The sequence below is a fragment of the Humulus lupulus genome, chromosome 1, assembly GCF_963169125.1.
Source record: "Humulus lupulus chromosome 1, drHumLupu1.1, whole genome shotgun sequence".
Taxonomy (NCBI): domain Eukaryota; kingdom Viridiplantae; phylum Streptophyta; class Magnoliopsida; order Rosales; family Cannabaceae; genus Humulus; species Humulus lupulus.
The window spans coordinates 306,898,030-306,912,456 of NC_084793.1; positions in this window are offsets into that span (position 1 = coordinate 306,898,030).

Genomic DNA, 14,427 nt, shown 5'->3' on the forward strand with positions numbered 1-14,427 from the left:
AGGAAAACTATTATACCCTTTTAAAATATAATTTAATGTTGAAATATAATCTGAGTAAAATAAAATTATGTGCAATAGACTACTAGAACTTCTTTCAATGCCCTACTAAATAAGAAACTAATTTTTTTTTTAAAGGAGAAACTAGTGATGCACACTAGGCGGTGAATTGGTGGGGAGTGCTCCCCTCGTCTCCATCTCCATTTATAATTTTAATTCTCGTCCCCGTTTATTCTCTGTCGGGGACGGGGTAGGGAATCCCCTATTGGGCGGGGAATCCCCACGGAGAACCCATTTATTTAAAAAATTAATCTTAGATTAAAATTTTAAAATAAAAAGAGTAAATTATATGTAAATTAAAATATTACACAATATTTATGATTTAAAATACTGAACATGATCCCGAATAAAATTTAAAATATTGAAAAGGTTACTAATATACTTACAATAACACATAGAGAAATATATAAAATATTAGAAATATATATAATAATTTAAACGGGACCCCGTTGGGGCAGGGAGTGTCATCCTCACCCCCGCTCCATTTAACATTTGAGGATTGAAAATTATCCTCGTCCCCGCCCCCTTCCCCATTTAGATGGGGATTCCCTGCCCCAATAGGGGTGGGTCCCCACGGGGCTCCGTTCCTATGGGGAAAATGTGCATCCCTAAGAGAAACTGAAAAGAATTAAAGAAATGACTTTACCTAAACACACTTTAATGTATTATAAATTAGCCCATTAAAAAATACCTTGCTCTATTGATACAAGATTACATCTTAAACATTTTAGAGAGGAATATAAGGGATGAGAACAAAAAAATACCTTGCTCTATTGATACTATTACCTTCTTCTATTACTAATGTTTTAATTTTTTTTAATAAATAAAATGATGGAGACTTCTAGGGTGCGATCCTAAAAAATGGCCACATGGGTACACCCTCTAAAATTTGAAAGTTAATTAGGTCTAATAATAGGTCACACTTTACACGATGAGGTGTAGCATAGACAATATTTATCTTCTTTTTTTTTTAAGAGGGAAAGTCTTACATGATACAAATACCAAAAACATAGGACGAGGGAGCTAAGCAAGGGAAATTTGAATTTTTATGCTTCATGGGGTGGTGTAATTCAAAATAATGCTAGGCCTTTTTATCATTACAAAATAATGCCAATTCATTTTAGCATACCCAAAATACCCCTATCACAACTATCTCCTCTCTTCCTTCTTCTTTTTTCTTCCTCACTCTATTTCACTCACCTCACCTCAAACCGCCACTAAGAGCACCAGGGTAGAAGGAAGTCGAGCAACCCCTATGAAGGAACCCCCTACGAAAGCCATTTGTAGAGATCAAGACCAAAGTAAGGTTTGAGAAATCTTGGAGAAAAATCTTATGGGTAAGTAATTTTTTCTTAAATACTTGGATTAGTGTTGTTTCCTTTAAACTTTTTGGGCATTTCGAATAGATCTGAGCAATATTTGCACTTTTTTTATTTTTTTTTTCTAGTTTTTTGTCGATCTGCGTTTTCTGGAAATTTTCTGGGTTTGAGTTGTGCTCAATGGTTGCTCGATGCCTGCTCGATGCAGGCTCGATGGCACATCAATTTTTACGGTTGCATGTTGTGCTCGATGGCTACTCGATACGTACTCGATGTGTGCTCGATGCATTCTCACTATTGTAGGATCTTGGAATTTAAATCTAGATGCATGCTTCCTATTATTTTCCAAACACATAATAGAAACATAGAATAACATGACATACATATGAACATTAGATTCATAAATTAACATAAACACAATGATGTAGAAATTTACGAATACGCAGCGGAACTGGAACAACTCCATCCTTCAATCTCTCTAACCTTTGATTCCTTTCTGTAGCAGAGTATTATCAAGAGATTGAACTTGATCAGCAACACAGTCTTCCTCACCAAGCCTTTGATCAACCTAGAACTAGTGTGGGCTGGTTCTCAACACATAAGATGGAGATCTAGAAAAGAATAAGAGATTGTGGCTAAGAAAGGATTAGAGTGTCTAGGTTTTCACTTACCCAATAAATCAACTGAGACTGACCTGCTTATGAAAACCCTAGATATCATATTCCTTATATAGGCAACTTAATGGGATTTATTTAAATTTAAATTAATTAAAAATAATAAACAAAAATAAAAAGCCTTGGGCTGCCATAAATGAACTTGGGCCCAATCTCTTTGTTTTGAATCTAAATCCCAACTAGGCCTAAAATCAAAACCTTTTATTTATTTATTTTTAATTAATTAATTAAATCCTTTTTCAAATTAACTAATTATAATTTGAAACTTGATTTAATATCATTTATTTATATTTATACCAATTTATCAATATTAATAAATTTACCCAAAGATTCTCTTTTATTCTCTAAATCTCATATCTCTATAAATTTTCCAAAATTGACCTAGTCAACTTTAAAAATCCTAATTGATAATTAAATCAATTAATTGAGACATTCTAGATGATTTACTCAAAGGTGATGCGGGGACCATGGATCCATGAAATCAAGCTCCAATAAGTTATCGTGAATTTATTTACGAATAATTTCACTACCTTATTAATTCATCGTGACTCCACTATAGACTTGGAATTGAACTCTTGAATTCATAGAACGTATTTTCCAAACCATAAATATGTTATCCATTGTTATAACCATTACAGTTAGTCAATCCTCTATCGATGACTTACTAACAAGCTGGGTACAAATTACCGTTTTACCCCTCATCAGTATTTTATCCTTAACTCCCACTAAGTTCCTTATAAATGATATTTCCATGAACTTAATCACAGAAATGAGATCTCAATCATTTAACCTTTTGAACAAAGCAATTAAGGAAGTCATCTTTTCACTTCTCATACAGAAGTTATAGATTTCATATCTATGAATAATACTCCCACTCAATTACATTACTAAATCTCCAAGATGTAAGTATGGGCTAGACCGTAGGGTAAGCTGGTAACGAACAAGTCAAAAGATTTAAATAATATAATTAGCAGAATATTATCACTCAGAATTAAGATTGACTTAATATACGGTCAACGTTGTGGCATTGATTAGATTTGATAACAACAATACTTATTTATCAATCAATAATCAATATCGGTCCTAGTCCGATGTAACTAAATACATCCGATCTTATCTACTTGGTCGATGCCTTGGACAAGACATCACACCCTGAATGTGTAAGTAGATCATATCGTAGATTGCCTAATCAGTGAAAATCCAATGCACTGATCTAATCTTAGGACTCGTTCTTTTGAACATATAATTACAACGATAATCCACTGTGACCTAGTCACTATAATTGTAACTATCCATATGTTCGGGATTTTATAAATGTTTGTATTATTTCAATAATCATGTAATAAAACAAGCAAGCAACACGGTTTTCAAACTAAATGATTTCTTCTACTTTTATTGATAATATGAAATCGTGCTACATGGCCGACATGGTTTTATAAGGGCATAAAACCCAACAACTATTTCATGCATGCTCGATGGTTGCTCAATGCCTGCTCGATGTAGGCTCGATGGCACATCAATTTTTACGGTTGAATGTTGTGATCGATTATTACTCGATACCTACTCGATGGGTGCTCGATGGTAATGTGCATTCTCATTATTTCATGCATGCTCGATGGATGCTCGATGCCTGCTCAATGCAGGCTCGATGGCACATCATTTTTTACGTTGCATGTTGTGCTCGATGGTTACTCGATACCTACTCGATGCAAGCTCGATAGTAATGTGCATTCTCACTATTTCGTGCATGCTCGATGGAGGCTCGATGTAGGCTCGATGGTCATGTTTTTCAGCATCCTTAAAATACCATTTCCTACCATCTGTTTTTAGCTAATTGTATTTGTGTTTTTTTTTCAGGTTCTACTGTTTACGTATTTGTTTCTTACAACGGTGTTCGGGAAACAGATGGTAGGAAATGGTATTTTAAGGATGCTGAAGGTGAAGTGATACCAGTAGAGAATGATGTCACTTACTTGCAACTACTTGACATACTGCACGAGACATTTAAGGTGGATAGAGAGGTGTATGAATTGAAACTCGAGGTGCCATATGTATGCGGCGACCAACCATTTGCACTAGTTCAATTGAGGAATGATTGTCAAGTTCGTGTATTCTTAGGAATAAACTTGAAAGAACGGATAGTCTTATGTGTGACTCCATTTAAGACTTATGTCATATCAGATCCTTCTCCTAGTGTGAACAAAAAAGACACGACCAGTGTCGATCCATCTCCTGTAAGTAGCAGTTACAAGCATCTTAGCAAGGTGGGCACTTTTGTTCCAGTTACTGATCCGATGGCTACTATTCAGCGCTATATACCACAAGGAGGTCCCACAGGTGTGCTTGAGGCATATGAGTACGATCCCTATGTGAATGATGATCCAGTTGGTAATTGCTTTGAAGATAATGATGATGGTTCCGAGGATCACTCGTATTATAGTGCAGATGTTTCAAATGAGCAGTTAGACATTTCCCAAGCCCAACAAGTAGAAGAAGAGTCAGGACTGCCTCTTTCACAGGCACACCTCCCAACTCAAGGATGACGAGCACCTGCTAGAAGCAGTAATCAACCTGCTAGGACAGAAGATAACACTGGGTGGAGGGAGACAATTGTATCAAGAGAAGATCACACCAGATGGAGTACCCCAATATTTACAAAAGAAGATATTGAGCCATCTGCTAAAACCCATTCTTCATCATCTAGTGCACCAATGGGAGAAATATATGTTGGGAAGACTTTTGAGGACAAGATTGATTTAAAAACCAAAGCTGCTCTATTTGCAATGAAGAATAACTTTGAGTATATGGCGAAAAAGACTGGTACTGATGTGTGGTATATCACATGCAAAGATCTTGACTGTTGTTGGAGACTGAGAGGGAAAAAACTACCAATGACCTGAGTGGTGTCAACCACACTAGCAAAGAATCCAATGCAACCTCCTTGCAATAGATCTCTAGCCCTCAAAACAGAAATCATAGGTAAACAAGGTCCACGCACAGTACCAACAAACACAAAAGGATCTTCACCTTCAGACTCAAAGGTGACCATATTCCTTCTGCAATCAATGATGGCCCCATACTTCACCAACCAGTCAATACCCAGAATCATGTCGAAGTCAGTCATAACTAACTCTATCAAATCCACTAACAACTCTCTGCCTTCCATGTCACTGGCAAAGATCTTACCCACATCCTGGATACTACTAACTCCCCAGTGGGTAATAAAGTTCCAAACCCCACAGCATAAAAATCACAGGGTCTACAGTTGTAATGCCTCGAATTCTCCGAGAGGGCCATACTTGTTTAATTATGCCATTAAAGGAGTATATGCATGTTTATGTGAATTATATTATAATATGATGTTAAATGCATGCATGTGGGTCCACATTTTAATTACAGGGGTGTGATGATAATTTGGCCCGTTGAGGTTATAATTGTATTTGTATGCACGTCGGTGATATATTGTTGAGACCACATTATAATGTGGGTTTATTCGAGCTATTCGGCATGAGATGATCTTGGAATATTGATTAGCAGTCTAGTCATAACAGGTTTAAGTTCGGGGCTCGGGATGAGTCTCGGGGTGATTTTAATGATTAGAGCGTTACCGGGAATTAAAGGGTAACGAGATATAAATTATTGGTGTTTGGGATTATCGAGAATAACGGGAATTGGAGAGTGTTAATTATGATTAACGAGATAGGTTGGAAAGGACAACTTTGTCCATTGGAGCCTATAGAAACCCTTAATTGACCTAGGGGTATAATGGTCTTTTCACCCCTAGGATTAGTATAAACTATGTTAGGCTGTGAAAAAAGAGGGAAAACAGAGCAAGTTTTTGGAGCTTACCCATACCTTCCTTCACCTCCATTTCCTTTGTGGTTTTTGAGCACTTGTTGAGGATTCAAGTTTGGGAAGTAAGCCTTGGGAGGTTGGGAGAGTGTTCCACCATTGAAGAGCATCACAACCTGAGTTTGAGGTAAGTTTCTAGCCACTAGTTCCCTGGTATGCTCTGTTTTGGTTTTTAGTTTCAGCTTGTGATTTTGTTGTGGATAGTTGGAATTAATGGAAGTTTTGGTTGGGGTTTAACTTGGGTTTTGATAAGGGTGTGATGTAGATCAAGTTTAGGGGTTGTATTGGATGTTTGGGTGGTGTTTTGGCTTGGTTTGAAAGGTTGGTTCCAAAGAAAATCGCAAGGGAGGAAAAAACCAGAGTATTGGTTGAATTGTAGGTTGGACCGCGGCATTGCCAAGGAGGGCCACGGCTCTTGAGGGGTGCTAAAGGAGGCCGCCTCTATTTGAGGGGCGGGTCATGGCATGGCCAGGGAGGGCCGCGACCCTTAGTGGCATTTTGGCCAGAAATGAGTTTTTGGCTCGGGGATTCTAGCCTTAGGCCTCGGGATCGATCCTACTACCCGGTTTAGTAGGATTCGATGTCTCGGAGACTAGGTTTTGGTTTGGGACCCCTTTGTTATTCATTTTTTTGATGGAATCCCATAATTGGCTATGACCAGGTAACCGCTAAGGGACCAAAAGGTTGATCGTTCTCAGAGGTCGTTCTTATTATATTTCTCGCTCGAACCTGAGGTAAGAAAACTGCACCCTGTGTATGTATGACATGCGTGATTGTTATTGAGGCATGTTGATTGATAAATGTGGACATGGATTGCATATTAAATTCTAGTGAATGTTGTTTACTTGTATATGGTACTGACTAGTCAGGGACACTGACCTAAAGAGTCAGAAACGACATAAGCATCCTGAACGCAGGGCCGAATGAAGATTAGATCTAATCGATATCAGCATTGAATGGCTCTAAGGCATTAACGTTGGACCGACCCTAAGGTCGATGAACTTATAAGTGCTTGACTAGTCTAAGACTAGTTACTAGAGCCAGGGCCTAAGGCCCAGGTGACTGTTTGTCACATGGCTAGGGAACGATGTTCCAGGGTTATGACTTTATGGTCATGAGGAGGGTTATGTTGGTGACTAGTCACCATGCACCTATCATGTTTAAGCTAATAAAAGGTTCACTTATCTGTTAAGCCTCAGTGGCCCTATCGTCACAAGGCTAAAGGGAGTTGTACCCAACTTAGTGACTTTTGCGACTGTCACCTATTTGTTTGGACTGATAGTCCTGAATGATTATTATGATCATTGTTGATATTATATCATGCTTTATTGTGTATTCTTGCTAGGCCATGGCTCATGGGTGCTATGTGGTGCAAGAAAAGGAAAAAAAAAGCTCACCCAACCTTAAGTGGAGAGCTTAGGTGGTGATGTGTACATATGCGGCCGCTTGACCACCACGGCCAAGGAGTTCTCAGAGGAACTAGGGGGTTTACCCTATTTTTGCCGCTTAGGCCGGGGAGTTTGTAATTTTGAAACTGTAATGACCTCTTTGAGTTGTAAATAACTTGTAAATGTTTTTATGGGCCCATGAACAGTTTTATGTATTTAATAAAATATAACATTTCCTTTTTATTGATCTTCCACCTTAGCCTGTTAATAACACTTAGAACACGTTTTTAACCAAAGGACTCAAGTAGCGGGTCAAATTTCTGGTTCACCGTTCATCGTAACTATTCTGGGGTAACCAGGGTGTTACACTGCACAGTCTATCATTAATACTACTAGCAACAAAAGAATGTGTAGCACTAGAATCAATTAACACATTATAAGGGGTTCCAGCACTAAGAATCTGACCTGTAACAACTGAGGGAGAAGCCTCAGCTTCTGCTTGTGTCAATGCGAACACTCGAGCTGGGGCCGAGCTGTCCGCTTTCCTGGGTTCTTTATTTCTTGCCTTAGGGAAATCTTTCTTAAAATGACCCACTGCTCCACACAAAAAGTAGGCCTTTGCCCTACACTCTCCCAAATGATGCCTCTTGCATCTAGGGCATTCAAGACTAGTCTTCCATGCTTCACTACCACCTTGACGACCCATTGTAATACCACGAGGTCGCCTATCAAGACCTGGAACTAGGAAGGTGTCAAGAACCTTCCTCTTCTGCTCACTGGGGCCTCCACCCCTACTTGAACCCAAAAAAGGATAACCTACTCTCCTAAACTTCTTTCTGGCTGCATTGTCTCACCAGATCTTGTTCTCTGCACTCTCAGTTGTGAGTACCTTCTCAACCACTTGTCCATAGGTAGTAACCCCAGCCACAGTGGTAATGCGAACATCCCGGGCTAATCTAGGTTGTAGCCCTGGAGAAACCTCTCTCTTCTGGTCCCATTAGTGGGCACCAGATCCATGGAAAACTTTGCCAATCGATCAAACTTTAGGGCATACTCAGTCATTGTTAAACTCCCCTGAAGTAACCTGATAAACTCCTCAGCTTTTGCCACCCTGATGGCATCATTGTGGTACTTCTCGTTGAACAGAGTCTGAAACTCTTCCCAACTCAGGGCATTGATGTTTCTGGTCTGGGATATAACCTCCCACCAAATTTGGGCATCCTCCCAAAACATATACTCGGCAGAAGCCACCCTCTCATTACTAGTCACCCTCATGAAATCCAGGATGGTGGTAATCATGATCATCCATTGCTCTGCCTTTGCAGGATCTGCACTACCATAAAAAACTGGAGGTTGCTGCTTCTTGAACCTTTCATAGAGAGGCTCCCATTTATTACCAACCTTAGGAAGTTTCCCAGCTGCTAGCACCGATACTGGAGGTGCCTTAGATACACTGGCTACTGCAGGAGCATGATGTTGCCTCAGGAGGCGGAGTTCTTCTCCCTGCCTCAATACTGTAGCCTGCAGATCATTGAATAATTGCTGCCAGTTCTTAGGAGGTGGCTGTGGAATCTGGCCTTGGTCATTCTCCTGACCCTTATTATTATTCTGACCTTGATCACCCTGGCCAGCTGATGAATCTGTCAGTTCTGAATTCATTCTTATCAACTTGAACCTTGCTGAAATAGTCAATACAGCCAATCAGGCAGTGATAACTAAACCTTTTGCTGCCTCACGGTCCAAGAACAAGCAGATAATATCATATTCCACAGTCATATAGTTATACAAATGTATACATGATCATAGCATTTAACATTTAACATGTATCAAATAATAGTTCACAATGAACAATATTGTTGTAACGCCCTGGCTACCTCAGAACAGTTACGGTGAACGGTGGACTGGAAATTTGACTCATTGCCTGAGTCCTTAGGTCAAAAACGTGCTCTAAGTATGATTAACAGGTTAAGGTACAAAACCAATAAAAAGGAAATGGAGATTTTATTACAAACTGCTCTGCAGAGCTAAACAAAACATTTACAAGTGGTTCTCAGTACAAAATGGTCATTACAGTTTTAAAGTTACAGTCCCGTCGACCTAAGCGGCAAAAATAGGGTAAACCCCCTAGTTCCTCTTAGAACGCCTTGGCCGTGGTGGTCAAGCGGCCGCATATGTACACAACACCACATCAGCTCTCCACTCAAGGCTAGGTGAGCTTTTCTTTCCCTTTACCTGCACCACATAGCACCCATGAGCCAAAGCCCAGCAAGAAAACATAACATTTCTCATAAACATTATCAAATGATTATCATTATAATCATACTGAACATAAAGCTTTCAAACAAGCAAATGAACATCACATGATTTTAGCGGGAGAGTGGCTGTTGAGTAAGCCACTAGCCTCCAAGCTCTGTTTTCTAGCAAGATAGTGGCTGATAGGTAAGCCACTAGCCTTCAAGCTCTGTTTGTTCATCGACCCTCAGGGTCGGTCAGGCATTAATGCTCCTTGAGTCATTCAATGCTAAAGGTCGATTAGATCTAATCTCTGTTGGCTTGCGTGATTCACGCTAAGTCCATCCTTGACTAATAAGTCAGCGCCAAGTGACCAGTGTCCAGTATCACCGCCGAACTTGACTAATAAGCCACAGCTTCTCAGCTGACACTAACACCTTTGCCAATTCTGACTAACAAGTCAGTGCAACGTGACCAGAGCCCAGTACCACTGCCGAACCTGACTAATCAGTCACAACTTCACAGCTGATACTAGCACCTTTGCCAAACCTGACTAATTAGTCAGTGCTATGCTCAAGTGAACAACATATGCTAAACATTCCATGTTCAATCCATGTCCATATTACACAATCAACATGCCTCACAAATATCCATGCATGTCTCACTCGGGGTGCAGTTTTCTTACCTTTGATTCGAGCTAGAATGAGCAAAAGAATAACCTCTGAGAACAGTTATGCTTTTAGTCCTTTAACGGTTACCTAATCACAACACATTTAGGATACCATTAATAATCAAGATAATCAAGGGTCTCAAACCATTATCTAACCTCCAAGAGATCAATCCAAGCTAATCCAAGTAGCAAGGACACTCCCGAGGCCTAAAACTAGGTTTCCGGGGTCAAAACGAGCAAACGGGGCGAAAACAGGGCAAGGGCTGCGGCCCTAGCACCTTGGGCCGCGGCCCCCAGGGTTCCCAGAGGCTAGGGCCGCGGCGCCCTTCATCAAGGGCCGCGGCGCCCAGCAGGCACAAGGCCTCCACCTGCTTCTTCAAAGAAGGGCCGCGGCGCCTCAAGAACAGGGCCGCGGCACTCCACCCTGGGCCATTCCCAACCGCGTTTCTAACACTCCAAGGCCTCCAAAATCATCCCTAAACATTCCCCAATCATCAAGACAAAGTTCCCAAGCTTCCCCATGCATCAAAACCCTCAAAACCCAAGGCTCGAACGAACCGAAAACTCGACAATTCACAAAATCAATTCAAAGCTTAGAAACTCGGAAAAACTCAAAACTTAAACTTCGATTACCTTCAATTGGGTTGTTTTCCGTCGAATCCTTCGGTTAAGAAGCTTCTAATCTTCCCTAGGATCGCTACACCTCGATCCTCGCTCGATTCCGACTCCTAGAACTCAAGATTTCCTCAAAAAGGCTCAAACGGTAAAACGAACTTTGAAAAGGGAGAACGGAAGGTTTTCTATCGTATGTTCTATCTGATAAGATACTTCAACCTTAAGTAACCTCAAATAAAACCTAATGCTCGGGGTCCCGAAAACACCCCCGGGGACATTATAGTCAAAACCTCCAAAATTTCACCCTGATCTCAAATATTCCCAATTTATCATCAAATGAACATTTTTATTACCCCAAAATTGACCCCATTATGGTAAAACCGCTAATCCACTAAAAATAACCGTCTCATGTTGCTTAGCTCGAATATATCTCCATAATAATAGAGTCTCATTCACAAACCAAGTTATGCACCCAAATACAATAATTACCCTCAACGGGCCAAATTATCATCATACCCCTGTAATTGTAAATATGGACTCATATGCATGCATTCCACATCATATCATAATATAATCAACATATACATGCATTTAATCGATTAATAACATAATTAAACAAGTATGGCCCTCCCGGCCTACTATTCATGCCGCTAAACTCATCGGAGAATTCGGGGCATTACAATTGTAATGCCCTAAACTCCAGGGACCGTTACGGTATGCCTTATAAATAGTGCTAAACTCGCTAATCGAGTCATTTGGCCATAAACGTGTAACTAAGTATGATTAGAGGTTTAGGGATTAAAATTTTTGGTTAAGATATAACGTTTCATTAGAACGTTTACTATATACATTGGGATCCCAAAAATATAATTTAAAGGTCTATTACAAGAAAATTTTTACAACAGCCGATCTAAGCGGCAAAACAGGGTTTCACCCTAGTTCCTCTCCTTCAAACCTCAGCCGTGGCGCTCGAGCAGCTGCATACGTACACATCGTCACCTAAGCTCTCCAACTCAAGGATGGTCCAGCTTTCTTTTGCCTTTACCTGCACCACATAGCACCCGTGAACCGAAGCCCAGCAAGAAAACTCAATATGCTCATGAACAGTCGTATCATGATATCAAATCATATCTGGCATGCCTAGCAAACATAGCTCTATTCAAGCATGCAAATAAACTCAGATAATGCTGGGGAATCAAGGATAAGAAATCCGGCCCTCTTGATTGGATGACTATCAAGTCAATCCTAATCAAATGAGTGATTTAACACTTGAGGTTCTGGTAAACCATAATGAGTGACTGACAAGCAAGTCACTACGAGGCTCAGTACCCAAATCCATGCAAATGATGATCAGAATGATCATACAGAGCTTATAGGCCTGAACAGATGAGTGAATATCACTTTAAGGTTCTGTTAACCATACTGAGTGACTGACAAGAAAGTCACTATAGGGCTCGGTGCCCATAGCCGTGTAACAAAACTGTTACCTGGGTTTTCCTGCAATGGCTCTAATCAGATGAGTGATTGATGGGGTAGTCACTAGCTTAACAGATGAGTGACTGCTGGGTAAGTCACTAGCTTAAACAGATGAGTGACTGATGGGTAAGTCACTAGCTTAAACAGATGAGTGACTGCTGGGTAAGTCACACAAGCGCTTTTAGTTTTCATCAAACTTGAGGTCGGTCCGGCATTAATGCTCTTCTGAGTCATTTAATGTAGATGTCGATTAAATCTAATCTTTATTGGCTTGCGTTGAACACGCTAAGGCCGTCCTGACTTATGAGTTAGCACTGTGTGACCAGTGCCCAGTACCACTGCCGAACTTGACTAATAAGTCCCAACTTCACAGTTGATACTGACACTTTTGCCAATTCTGACTAATTAGTCAGTACCATGCACAAGTAAGCAATGCTACCAGTATATATCATATGTCAAATATCCAAAAGTAAGGCATTCAGCATGCTTACTTAACAGTTGCTAGCATAATTATGATCATGCATAACACAGAGACTCAAGCTCTGATCAGTCTCATAGTCAATATTCACGGCATGCCCTAATCACATGTTTCTCGTGCATCACATGCATCACACTTAATCACCCAGCATGCCTCAATAATAACCATATACAAATGAGCAAGATTGTTAAGCGTTCAATATGCTATCCATGTCCACATTTAAGCATCCAACATGCATCAAGAATAACCATGCATGTCACATATGGGGAGTAGTTTTCTTACCTCTAGTTCGAGCAAGAATTAGTAAAAGAATGACCCTTGAGAGCGATCAATCCTTTAGCGGTCACCTAGTCATAACCAAATATGGAATCTCATCAATAAAATAAATCATTAAAAGGTTTATAATCTAAAACCTCATTCCCAGGATCCATCTCGCACTCTCGGGACTCTCAATCTACCTAAACGGGGTAAAGGAACCAACCCTCGAGCTTTAAAAGTCATCCCGAGCCCTAAAATAGGCTTGCTGGAAAATGCACTAGCGCTGGGGCGCTGCCCCAAAGTCAGAGAAGCCCAGTTCCTGCCCTGCCTAGCACTGGGCCACCAGGACTGGCGCTGGGGCGCCATCAACAGACCAGAAACTTTTCTAGTTTCCCTCCTTGCGATTTACCCCTGAAACCAAGCCTCAAAACCAATCCCAAACATTCAACTTAACCCCTAAACTTCATATACAACATACCCTCATCAAAACCCAAGCAATCTTACACAAAAATTTCCATGAATTCTCGCAGCTAACACCTCAAATTATCAACAGAAAACTTGCTTGAAAAACAGAGTATAGCTTAAATTCATGGATGTAATCTTACCTTAAGCTTGATTTAGACCCCCTTCAATGGTTGAACCAAGGTCCTAAGCCCTCAAGCCTTGCTCTCCTAGCTTGGATCCTCAAATTGGCTCTCAAAAATTGAAAGGAAGAAAGAGGAGAAATGGTGTATGGGTGAGGGAGAGAGATGAGGATGAATATGCTCTGTTTTTCTCTAACGTTCTACAGTCCATGAGTTTATATATATATCTTAGGGGTGAAAAGACCATTTTGCCCCTAGGTCAAATAAAGGCTTCTAAAGAGTCCTAAGGGTAAAATTGTCATTTCTCGCCTATTTCGTTAATTATAATTAACACCCTCCAATTCTCGTTATTCTCAATATTCTCAAATGCCAATAATTCATATCCCGTTACCCTCTAATTCTCAGCAACGTTCTAATCACCAAATTACCCCGAGACTCACTCCGAACCCCGAACTTAATCCTGTTATGACTAGACCAATAACTTGCATTCCATGATCGTCTCATGCCGAATGACCCGAACCAATCCACATACAATGTGGTACTATTTATAATTCACCCACATGCATGAAAATACACAATCGCGCCCTCAACAGGCCAAATTACCAAAATGCCCTTATAATTAAATGTTAACCCATATGCATGCATTTATCATCATATAATAATATAATTCACATAAACATGCATTAAATCATTTAATAACATGATAAATAAATTATGGCCATCCCGGCCACCTAATCAAGGTCCTAAACCTTATTAGGAAATTTGGGGCATTACAAATACTAATGAGTATGTTCCAGCAATATCAATACTAATTAGCACACATT